Below are 8,985 nucleotides of genomic sequence, written 5' to 3'. Positions count from 1 at the left end.
TAGGGCTCTTAGAGCTTTTACCGGGAAAACTCTAGACATGGGTGCCTTATCCTTGGAAGGTTGTACTAATTAAACCTCATGTTGGTCCTATTCCTGGCAACCCCTCTTCTTGGTTACTCATTCAAAAGTTTCGAGGAGCGTGAAGTTGTTCTTTGTTGGAGAGGCTCGTTTATTACTACCCCTTTTGATTTTTCAGTGGAGGGAGTAGGAGGAGAGTCTCTATTGATTCCGTAAGAAATAATCACAACATGTTTTTCCTTTTTTGTAGTAATAATCTGCAAAGCACAATAATTAAAACATTGAATTGGTGAAGGTTAGTTAAAATCAATATCCAATTACAGCATAGATCAACGATGTTCTGAGGCTTGCCTAATGTGAAGACGGTCTGCCTAACATATTAGGTGATATTAGGTGACCTCTCTAAACTAGACACTACATAATTTCAAAGAACTAAAGCATGATGGGTGGAGTTAATTAAAACTCCAAGTTTGTTTCAGCGGGCTAAGTCATGTCTGCCAAAACTAACAGTGCAAAATGAAATAGAACATACATGAAGGGCGATGCCCACTCCAACTTGGCAATACGCCAAGTGGGTTTCAGCGGACTCAGAAAAGTCCACCGAACGGGACAATACCCCAGGTCACATATTCACTAAAGAAGCCAATCTAGGGCTTACTCGATGATTCTCCTAACCACCTTGGCGAGCTAAGACAAGCTTGCCGAACATGTGGTGTTCATCCTAGTGCCTATTTTCACAAAGTAAACCAGCATACACAATAATATATAGTTCCCTATCAACTTAACAATATACCCTCAATTTTTTCGACCCATGGGTACTCAGATTCCTCCCCAAATATCACAAAAGTATTGCTTAAATTGATGATTTAGCCTAAAGAAAGTCGTCACTCCATCTATCATTGGGAAAATTTATGCAATTGGGTCGATATTGGGCTAATCATACTTTGCCCACACAAAATTCAATCAAGACCTATCAATATTTTAAATTAAATTTCAACAATTAATCAAGACACTAAATATCATCATTTTTTAGACATAAGTTCTAAAATCTAACTCATGGGCATAGTTCAATACAAACAATATAGCACTACAAAATAAAATTAACTCAATGTGAGTTGAGGTCGATCCCACAGAGAGTTTCTTCACATAAATGATTTCACTGTCGCGTTTATCCAAATGTTGTTATTATTTCCTAAAGTGAGTAATTGTGGAATGTAAACTAGGTTTATTTGTAAAGTTCAAGTAACCAATGTTGTTAAACAAAATCCATATTTACAATTAATAGAGTGTTGTTGCTAAGGTGGTATTGATAAGTGAATGAAACCAGGGTTGACCCGAAAACTAGTAGGCTAAACTAGAGCCTTATATGAGGGTTCTAGAGTTTTACGTGAGGGTTAGAGTCCTAGAAAAGACTTCCCGTACTTAGTATGAGGGATTTAGGGGTTAAACGTCAAGGTAAAACTCCCCAAGGACCAACCAAGGTTCCTTGAGGAAGACCCTAACAAACCACCCTAAAATCTGCCCCAAGGGCCCCGTAGGGTGACCCATGCCCTGTGGGTGAGGGGTCGTGGGTCAAGAGGTTCAAAACATGTTCAAGTACCCCATCCATGGATTACCAGCATAGACCGTGGGTCCACTCACGTCCCATGGGTCGGGGTATCGTGGGTTGTGGCAGTGATGGTCTTAAGTTATTTAAGTTAGGGGTTAAGAGAAGGTTCTAGAATTAATTAGTTACTAAGTAGTGTCAGTTTATTAGTAATTAGACGGCCTATATAAAGATAAGAGACCCCTAAATACAAGGATCGAAATCATTATATTCAATTCACCAAAGAACCCAATTCCCACCAAGAAATCTCTCTCTAGAAAACTCAAAAAGAAGAAGAAGGGTTCAAGCTAGGTCAAATTCGTCCATTGTTGCAAGCTTTGTAAGGGATTTATAATCAAGGTATGATAGCTTATTCATCCATGTATTCTTCCATATATTGAGTCCCCTAGATTTCCCACAATTGTGAAAATCAACCCCAATTCTAGCTAGGGTTTCTTCCAATATTGTGGGTAGTGTTGAGTATGATTCCAATTGTGTGGATAGTACTTGTTTATGATTGATTTATTATTGAATTATGTTATTATGAAGATATTACATGTTTTCCATGGCTAACCCTAGTTTAATTGATGACATTGAAGTAATGTGGGTTTGTGCCTTATAGAGGGAAACTGAAGACTTAGGGATGATCTTCTAGAAATGATGATTGTCTATAGTAATTGTTCAAGAATAAAAACAAGTAGTCATGAATTGAATTAGAATATAGTATATATGATGGGTCATGACTAGTAAGGCTTGAAGTTGAACCTTTATGATAATTTATGAGTAGATTCACTTAAGAATGAAGCATGTGATTCGAATACCTTGTAATCTAGGTATGTATGACAATTGTGAGAAGTAAAGCTTTGAGAGTAAGGTCTGTAGTCATGAGTGTTGAGTACTAGGGTTTTGAAAGTAAAGCCAATATGATGAATTATGTATGTTACGTCTTTAAAGAAGTGAAACTTGTATGATAATGGTAGACTAATAGGTAGAGTTATTATGGAAGGACATTACCCACTTGACCTAAACTATAGAAATATGAGATTATGCATGTTCTTATAGAACCTATGTAAATGCTTTATGAACACCTTGAGAGTGAAGTGTCTATGATTATGATATGTTGTTGTGTTGTTCAAAGGATATTTTGATATACGCACTTAGACATTAATATGCTAAGGAGATGAAAGGTTCTGTCACATAGAATGATTCTAGGTTAAAGGCTTACTTACCTAAAATAATCATGCATGTTAGACTAGAATAGTTTCAACTTGAGACATAGTATTTGTCAATCCGGAGTCTTGTAGGCTACCCTAGAGCTAAACGTGAGGGCTAGTGTAACATTCCGGAAATTTTTAGACTAAACTAGAGATAAAAAGAAAGGGGTACAAGTCTAGGAAGAGGGCAAGGGCCTAAGCTACCAAGAAAGAATGAAGGAAAATAATTTTTCCTTTAGACCATTCGGCGATAGGGTAGAAACCTCGCCCAAGTCCATTGGTGACAAGCCAAATGAACCTCCCTCACCTAGTGGGTAGCCTCCCCTTGGCCTAGCTACTGGAATTTTAGGGGAGCTAGGTCGGGGCTCACCAACCCACTTGGCGCATCACCCAAAGGCCCCCCTTATCGCCCAAGTGAATGGCTCTATTATGGAGCATTCTGCAAAATTAGGCGAGCCAAGGGTCCACTAGGTGTGTCGCCTAGTTCCCTTGGCGAGCCAAGGGGTGCCATTAGGTGAGCTAAAACCCGAGATAGGTTAATTTTAAAGTTGAATCATACGGTCACTACAAGAAACTGTATTTTTAGTGGCAGCAAATGTCGCTACAGATAGCTAGAAAGTCGCCACTATATATTATCAGTGGCGACATTAGCGCCGTGGCAAGTACTTCCATAACTAAATGTTATTTGTGACGATAATAGCGCGTCGCCACTTAATACCCTTATTTGTGGCAACTATTGTCGCCACCAAAAGGTAACAAAATATGCCACCGCAAAATAGGTATTTGGTCGGGTTGCCACTATAGTATGACCTTTAGTGGCGAGCTCTTTTGCCACAATAACGATTAAAGCTTCAGCAACAACCCTTGTCGCTGCAAAAGCCTTAGATTTAGTGGCAAAATAAGTCGCCACAAATCATTCTACCTTCAACATCAGCTATTGTCGCTACCACCCTTAATTTAGTAGCAACATTAGTCGCCACTAATACCAATTTTTTCTAACAAAAAAAAATTATATATATATTTATATTATTTCAATTTCATATCAATAGCAAAACAACCAATATCATTACAGAGAACACAACAAAATACACCACATCTCGAATATTTTAAACAGTTCTACCACTAAAAAGCCAGTTAAATATACTCGTACTACACAATATGATATTGTATATTTTATGCACTTACATAAAATTTAAAAAGCAACAGATGTAGTGTCTTCGCATTCCTCCTTAATCACGTCATTTGTGATTGTTTAACATAATTGTCCCTATTATTAAGAAAAAACATAGAATCATTCTCGTAATCTATAATGAGAATAGAATAAGGGGTGACCACGATAATATTTGAATAGAATAATCCAAAAAACTTTTAAGAAAGTAAATGGATCATTCGTCAGCACTCTACATGACCTTATCTTCCACATAGAAAGAAACTCATACAAATATAAATTGCGTAAAATGATAAGAGTATACCGTTTTAGCTTATAAAAGAACATCATATAAGTGACTAAGTGGGCGACAACAACAATAATGTTGTCTCAGATAGAGAAGAACACACTTAGATTTACTTAAGCTCCCTTTAAGTTAGTGAGTTAATAAAGAGCTCAAAGAAAATTAGTATGAAATAGTATTTCATTATTTTTTTAAAAGTCACAGAGCAAAACAACAACAATTATAAAGTTGTATAAACTGCATAAAAATAGATATAGTTCTTCACAAACTTAAAAGTTTTGTTACGCAAGGACACAAATAAGAATTCTTTTGAATCTTGTGGTGATGAACTAAATATGTGTAATGTACTAAAATTCCTTTTGAATTTCATGGTCTTAAATATACCGTGTACGATATTAGGTGTAAAGAATGACTGAATGAAGAAAGGCATTATTTTTTAAACAGATCTAAGCAAGATAAACAAATTGACATGGAGGGAGTCTTATTTATTGTCCACCTATCTATAGATACCACCATAGCACAAATAGGTAGTATTTATAGTCCAACTAGTTATGTAGATACCACCATAAGACACTCTTTCAAACTTACATTCTGCAATTCATGATACAAAGAATTTGTCCAAACAGAGCGGAAAAGTGTTACTGGAACAAGAAATTAAACTTCCTACATGTTGCACTTCATTAAGGTAATTGCGAGCATGATCAAATGCAGCAGGGCATGAAACTACAACAATTATAAAGTTGTATAACCTGCGTACAAAAGATGTAGTTCTTCGCAACCATAAAAGTTTTGTTATGCAAGGAAACATATCTCACATTATTTTCCTTATTATAATATCTACTTAACATATAGTATTTTAAATAATCTCAACAAACTTCTATTTTAGAGAGATATACAAGAATGTATCACTATACTCCTACAACTACCTAATTCAACAAATGGAGCTATCTAGCCAGATTTAAAAGTAGAAAGTGTAGTTTCAATTATCAAAATTATAAGTGAAGCATGGGACTTGAAATGAAAAAATAGCATGTTCCCAATTAATTCATTAGTCTATAAGTATATCACAAAAAAAGGAAAGATAGGATACAAAACAATCTAGCCAAAGAGAAATAACACAATAAAAGGAAGGCAGCATCTCACACAGAAACAATTTGCGAATTGACAACTAGTTTTAAAACTCCCTAGATTCTCAAAAATTGAAATGATAGTGTTTGATAGTGTAATACTAACTGGACTGAAAGAACCAAAAAGTTGCATACCACAACTCAAAAGAGCTCCTGCAATAGCTAAACAAAAGAATCAACCAAGTAGTTGTCCAATTCCACTGAAATCATAAGATAAAATTAATATAACTCATAGAGTTAAAGCAAATAGACTAAAATTGTGTATTATATTAAATAGGTATATCAAACTTTCTAAACATTTTTGTACAAGTGCTTAGTTGTAAAAAACTTTTTTTTATCAAAATTTCACCTTTCACTGCCCTCAATACATAAAACTATCCAAAATTTCAAACTTTCACTGCTTTTAATTGTTTATTCTTTTTCTAGTACTCTCTCATTTTCATTCATAGACCTCAAATCTTAGTATCAAACAATTTTTTTAAATAGTATATCTTCAATAAATCTCACCCTACTTGTATTGCTAATTAATGGTCTCTAACCACAAAAGTCTATTTCCAAATAATTGGACTTGGTGCTAAAATAATATCTAACTTAAGGTGATTCTTATGCTTTGAATATAAGGAAATTAGGTTCATTTACGTACAGAGCCAACAATAAATTTCACCTTCAATGTTACTCTCTGTTTGATTTAAGAACTTCAAATATAGAGACTAATAATCGAAATCACATGTTCAACCAACAAAAATCAAGTTTTGAACTAGTCTCAATTCATTTATGGCTTGTATAGATGAAAAAAGACAGAACTTACATGAAGACGAGGAAGACAAATGAGTAGTGGCAATCGATGGCAACAAGCGTGATGCCAACAGTGGACGCTCCAGGCAACCTTTCGATCACTCTCGCGTCTCAACTCTTAATCTCAATCTCAATCTCTCTCGCTTCTCAACTCTCAATCTCTCAGCAGAACCTTTAATTAAAAACCCTAGACCCCCAATAAACAAATACAATGTTTAAGTTATAAATTAATGAATGGTTCATATATTACAGGGAAAATGAATAAATATATTCATATTTCGAGTAAATATGCCCCTAAGTGGTTTTGAAAAATAATGTATATTTAATTTTTTTATTCACAAATTTATATTTATCGAAGTAAAAGAAGATAGTGGTTTTTTAATTTCAAAAATATTACGTGACTTTAAAAAATTAACCTTATTATTTTTTTACCGCTTCAAATTAAACCCGATTGAAACAAAAAATAAATAAATCAATTCCTTTCTATTTAGTCATAAAATATATTTGGGTCAGGTCTAAATAACAAATGAATTAAGGTATTTTTAGTTGGATTAGGTTTGTGTGGGTTTGAAGGGTAAAACACGAATGAGCTAAAAAAAATTAAGCCCCTTGACATTTTTGAAAATTAAAAAAAATCAGTTTTAGGAAATACTTTTTTTAATTAAGTTTGTTAACGAAAAAGGTAATTATGTATGTCTCATTAGTTAGACGACAAGGGTAAGTATGCATCACTTTATTAACAAAGGATATATCCTCTGTAAATCACAAAATTGAGGGGTATATTTGCACTTTTTCCCTATATTAGATATATCTAAAAGATATTTTCAAAAATGATTTTATTATTTTTATAAGTTAAATATGCAAATCAAAAAGTTGAACTTTTTTATTTGGTCAACTTTATGATTTTTCGAGTTTTTATTCTATATCATTAATTATTTTAAATCCTTAATTATTATTGTGATAAATGAATTTTATTTTCAGTCAAAGTAATCAAATATATCCCTAAATAAGTTTCTTTAGTACTCAAAGTGTTTCATTTAATAAATACTTATAATAACTTTATTATATATATTAATATATTTTGTCTATTTAATTAGAGTTATATTTATTTAAATATCTCTATAAAATAACTATTAGAAGTTTTCAATAAATTGGTATGATATTTATGTATATTTAAATAAGAAATTATTATTAATAAAATTTGAATTAGAAAGTAGAAAAGTTCATGTCGCCACAATACATGGCATTTTAGTGGCGACTACATCGCCACAAATAACATTTAGTAGCAACAGCTTATTAGTCACCACTATAAGAAATTTTATGAAGAAATTCAGTGCATATTTGTGGCGACCTAAACATAGTCGCCACTGGCTATATAATTTTCCGTAGCAATTCTAAGGCTCGCCCCTAAAGCTACCTCCTTTTGTGGCAACCTTTACAAGTCGCTACAAAAGCTCCAACTTTTGTGGCAACTTTAAGTATCGCCACTAAAAGTCGTCACAATAAATCATATTTCTTGTAGTGGGTCTTTAGTTAGCTTTCCAAATATTGAACCCACATTATTTTACTCTTTTCCTAGTAAGTATATAAGCTTTTTAGACTCAAATTTCCCCCAATTAAGTCATTCTCATAGAATCAAAAAGAAAACCCAAGAACTTCATCTTCCTCACAATATCTCTCTCTCTAAACTTAAAGAAGAAGAAAGGTGGAATTGGAGCTAAGGTTTGGAGAATTTAAGGTTGCTTCCTCAAATTTCTAGGAGAGTCTTAATCAAGGTATAGTGACTTTTCATCTATGGGTAGCTTTCACCCATAGAGTCCTTTCAAAACTTGATTTCAAAGCTCCCAATTTCTCCAAAACCTAGGGTTTCAATCTAAGTCATGGGTTCTCTTTCAAAACATTTTCAATTGTTGATTTATGGTTGATTATGGTGGACTATGGTTTAATTGATGGTTAATTGTTGATTCATTATAAAAATCCCTAAGAACCCATGAATCCCCCATATTGGAAAATTGTGAATTCATGATGTGGGTTGATTGATTATAGAAGCATGCCAATTGATTATGTGTATATTGATTGAGTTATTGAATCATTATATTACCCTATCTAATGTAGAAATTCTAGATGTTTGGGTTGAGTTGATTCATAGCCTTTAAGGGTAAATTATGAGGGTTTGTACATGTTACTGAGAATTGTGTATGAACTTATGATTCACTTAGAAAGTGAAGATCCTATGACTATTGTGTAACTGTGGTGTTGTTGAAAGATCATTCTCCCCATACCCTTACACATTACTGTTCATGAAATGTCTATGAATATGATAATTTTGTTTTGTTGATTGAGAGGCTATTCTCATGAACACACTATGAACATGATGTGAAAGGTTTACTCACATAGTAATGATTCTAAGGTTGAAGGGTCATTCTCACCTAATGAATCTATGAGCTATCATGATACCATGTTGGTTTGAGTGCTATGGTATTCTTTCACGAGCATGAACTTAAGTAAAGACTTAACATGAATTTATAGGGAATTATGCTTGGCACCGAGTGGATAGTAATATGAGATGGGTTCCTTCATGCTAGTAAGTCCGGGTTCCCAAGATAGTTATCTCATGAGATGGAAACCTTCACGTTAATAGTCCGAGTTTCTAGTACCAATCTCCCTATCCCATAACTATGTGCCCACATAGGTCTTTAGCTAGTGGATCTACCTAGAAGCTAATACATGAGTTCTACCTTACGCAAGTAGGACACCTCTTTTCGGTGTGGGAGCAAGACGTCGGATTCTATGTA

General features: G+C 33.8%; 1 long non-coding RNA gene across 1 annotated transcript; it reads right to left on the bottom strand.

The window, feature by feature from the left end:
• Positions 1–3,808: 3,808 nt before the first annotated feature.
• Positions 3,809–6,406, bottom strand: LOC102591322 (uncharacterized). Its single transcript, XR_367191.2, has 3 exons — positions 6,204–6,406; positions 5,531–5,595; positions 3,809–4,084 (listed from the first exon to the last, which is right to left on the bottom strand). It is a non-coding gene; the product is annotated as an uncharacterized lncRNA (long non-coding RNA).
• Positions 6,407–8,985: the final 2,579 nt, after the last annotated feature.

This window comes from Solanum tuberosum, unplaced genomic scaffold, assembly GCF_000226075.1.
Source record: "Solanum tuberosum cultivar DM 1-3 516 R44 unplaced genomic scaffold, SolTub_3.0 scf00074, whole genome shotgun sequence".
NCBI classification, from domain to species: domain Eukaryota; kingdom Viridiplantae; phylum Streptophyta; class Magnoliopsida; order Solanales; family Solanaceae; genus Solanum; species Solanum tuberosum.
Note: the sequence above shows the minus strand (reverse complement) of the source record. Positions and strands in the feature narration are given on the sequence as shown.